Genomic DNA, 3,803 nt, shown 5'->3' on the forward strand with positions numbered 1-3,803 from the left:
CATCAGCGGAAAAAACTAGGAGCGAAATTATGGATTGTTATAATTTCCCCTCCTTAAATAAAGTTTCGTCCTTGAAACTTCAAAAACACACACAAATAAGACAAGCACACAAAGAATACATGAAACGAATATATTCGGGTATTTCAATCGCATCGACTCTTCGGTTTTCCAAGTAGCTTCTTCGTACTTTTGACTTCTCCAAAGTACTTTAACTAAGGGAATCACCTTCCTTCTCAGAGCACGGTTCTGGCAGTCTAATATGCGAACAAGTCGCTCTTCAAAAGTCAAATTCGGCTCAACTGATACCGGCTCAACAGGAATCACATGCGAAAGATCACTACGATACCCGCACAACTGCAATACATGAAATACATTATGAACCTTCGTCAGCTCTTGCGGCAAGGCCAAACGATACACAGCCTCCCCAATCCTTTCAAGAATCTCATAGGGACCTACATACTTCGGACTCAACTTGCCCTTTTGACCAAACCACATCACTCTCTTCATAGGAGAAACCTTCAGAAGCACTTTATCTCCCACCTCAAAGGAAATAGGCCTTTGACACATATCAGCAGACAACTTCTGCCTATGTTGAGCAGCCTTCATCTTAGCTTGAATCACTTTCACCTGCTCAACTGTATCCTGAATTAACTCCGTGCCCAAAATCAATGAGTCACTAATGTCGCTCCAACAAGTAGGACTACGACACTTCCTATCATAGAGAGCCTCATACGACACTTCCTTCCATACGACTTCTACCTATCTTGAGCAGCTTCATCTTAGCTTAAATCACTTTCACCTGCTCAACTGTATCCTGAATTAACTCCGGGCCCAAAATCAATGAGTCATTAATGTCGCTCCAATAAGTAGGACTATGACACTTCCTTCCATAGAGAGCCTCATACGGAGCCATTTGGATACTAGCTTGATATCTGTTATTATAAGAGAACTCCACCAGGCTAAGCGACTTGACCCAAGACTGTTGAAATTCCAAGGAACAAGCACGAAGCATATCTTCCAAGGTCTTAGTAGTTCTCTCAGTCTGACCATCGGTAGCTGCATGAAATGCAGTACTAAGCTTCAACTTGGAACCATAAGCCTCTTGCAAAGCAGTCCAGAAATGGGATAGAAATCACGGAACACGGTAAGAGACAATGTCTCTGGGAACCCTATGAAGACGAATGATCTCATTAGCATAAGCTTCAGCTAACTCTTCCATAAACCAAGTGTTCTTCATCGCAATAAAACGAGCCACCTTGGTCAACTAATCCACAATTACCCACACAACATTCTTCCCACCAGCAGCTCTAGGAAAACCCATCACGAAACCTATCGAGATCGAGTCGAACTCCAAGCAGGAATAGGCAAAGGTTGCAACAAACCACCAGACCTCTGATGCTCAATTTTTCACCTTCTAACAGACCAAACACCTAGCTACGAACTCGGCAATCTCTCTCTTCATACCAGGCCACCAAAAATTTATCTTCATATCCTTATAAAGCTTGTCACTAACAAGATGAACGGAATAACGAGTACTATGAGGTTCCTCGAGTATCTTTCTCTTAAGCTCACCATCATTGGGCACACACCAACGCCCCATAAACCTCAAGCTATCATCAACACATATCTCAAAATTTTTTGCACGACCTTGCATCTTTGCTTCACGGATCTTATCCAGCTTCGGATCACCCTTTCGCTTGCTTCTTAACTCCTGGAACAACTCAGGCTTAACACTCAAGGAACCCAACATCACAGACACATAACCCTGAGGAACAACCTCGATATCAAGCTTGTAAAACTTTTCACATAATTCACGAGGCACTACCATAGCAGCGTTTAAAGAATGCTTATTCTTGCGACTCAGAGCATCCGATACTTTGTTTGCCTTACCCTCCTGGTAAACGAGGGTCATATCATAATGCTTGATCAATTGAAGCCACCTTCTCTGCCGCATGTTAAGATCACGCTGCGTGAAGATGTACTTCAGGCTCTTATAGTCAGTATACACCTTACACGGAGCACCATACAAATAGTGTCGCCATATCATTAGTCCAAACACCACAACTGCTAACGCCATATCTTGGGTCGGGTAATTCCTCTCATGCACCTTCAGCTGCCTTGAAGCATAGGCTATTACCTTCCCTTGCTGCATCAAAACACAACCCAGACCATTCTTCGATGCATCAGTGAACACTTCATACCCAACACTCTCAGATGGCAGAGTAAGAGCAGGAGCAGAGGTCAAACTCTTTTTCAGCTTCTGAAGTGCCCCTTCACAATCCTCAGACAAGTTTGCAGTCCTTGCATATCAAGAGAGTCAGAGGTTAAGCTATTTTGGAGAAATCTTGAATGTACCTCCTAGAAAACTTTGAACTTCGGTCACATTCTTATGGCTCTCCCACTCGACAACAGCCTTGATCTTAAAGGGATCCACCTTAAATCCTTCCTTGCTGATTACATGCCCTAGAAAAGCAACTTCCTTCAGCCAGAACTTGCATTTAGACGGTTTTACGAACCACTTTTGCTTGCGCTAAGCATCCAATACCAGTCTCAAATGCTTCTCATGCTCCTTTTCATCCTTAGGATAAACGAGAATATCATCGATAAACACGACCACACAAGTATCCAAGTACTCGTGGAAAGAGCAATTCATTTGATCCATGAAAATCGCAGGAGCATTTATGAGACCAAAAGGCATCACTTCAAATTCATAGTTTCCATACCTTGTGCAGAAATCATTCTTCGGAATATCTTCCTTCTTAACGGGGATTTTATAATATCCGGATCTCAGATCAATCTTGGAAAATACTCCAACACCTTTCAATTGAGCACCCCAAGGAGACATAGTAAGCCTTATGAAGCCATTATCTATCAACTCTTGGAATTGAGTCTTCAACTCTTGCAATTCAGACAACACCATTCTATACGAAGCCTTGGATATAGGAGAAGTACCTTGTACTAAACCAATGCAGAACTCCACATCTCTTTCAGGAGGATTACCTGACAACTCTTCAAGAAATACATCAGGATAATCCCGAACCGGAATACTCTCGAGCTGATCTTCAGACGACACATCCTTCACCATGCAAAGGTATACCACATCACCTTTCTGACGCATCTTCCGCATTCTCAGAGTGGACACCCACTAAACACCCTTCTTCACCACAACACCAGAATAAGAAATCCTTTTACCCTTAGAATCTCGGAGCACCACCTTCTGATCACGACACTGAATGTAGACATGATACTTCCATAACTAATCTATTCCGAGGATCACATCAAAATCTGACATAGGAAACTCCTTAAGATCAGCTGACAACTCAAAACCCATAATGCTGATAGGCATGCCCTTAAACTCAAAATGACAGGGATAATTCTCACTAGACAGAAGAGATATTAGGAAATTGACAGGAGATTTAGAGGAGAGATTAGGTTTTTGAACGAAGGAACTAGCAAAAAAAGATACCGTAGCACCAGTATCGGACTGAAGAAAAAAAAGAGTATTATTTACAAGAAAAGTACCAGAGATGACATCAGGATGGACGTCGGCTTCAGCTTGCATCATCACATAAATCTTGTTCTTCGGAGAAGCAGAAGAATCAACTGGCTTAGATGGATCAGTAGCATAAGACGGAGCTCTAGGATTCTTTGAACACTGGAAATACTTGTGCCTCACCTCCTTGCAATTGAAACAAACAACAGTCGATCCATCACAGTTCTTCCCTGGATGAGCATCCTTACCACAAATTCAACACTTACGCGGATCAATACTCGGACGATAACCAGATCTAGAACCCTATTGA

Source organism: Beta vulgaris, chromosome 5 (assembly GCF_026745355.1).
Source record: "Beta vulgaris subsp. vulgaris cultivar EL10 chromosome 5, EL10.2, whole genome shotgun sequence".
In the NCBI taxonomy this organism is placed as follows: Eukaryota; Viridiplantae; Streptophyta; class Magnoliopsida; order Caryophyllales; family Amaranthaceae; genus Beta; species Beta vulgaris.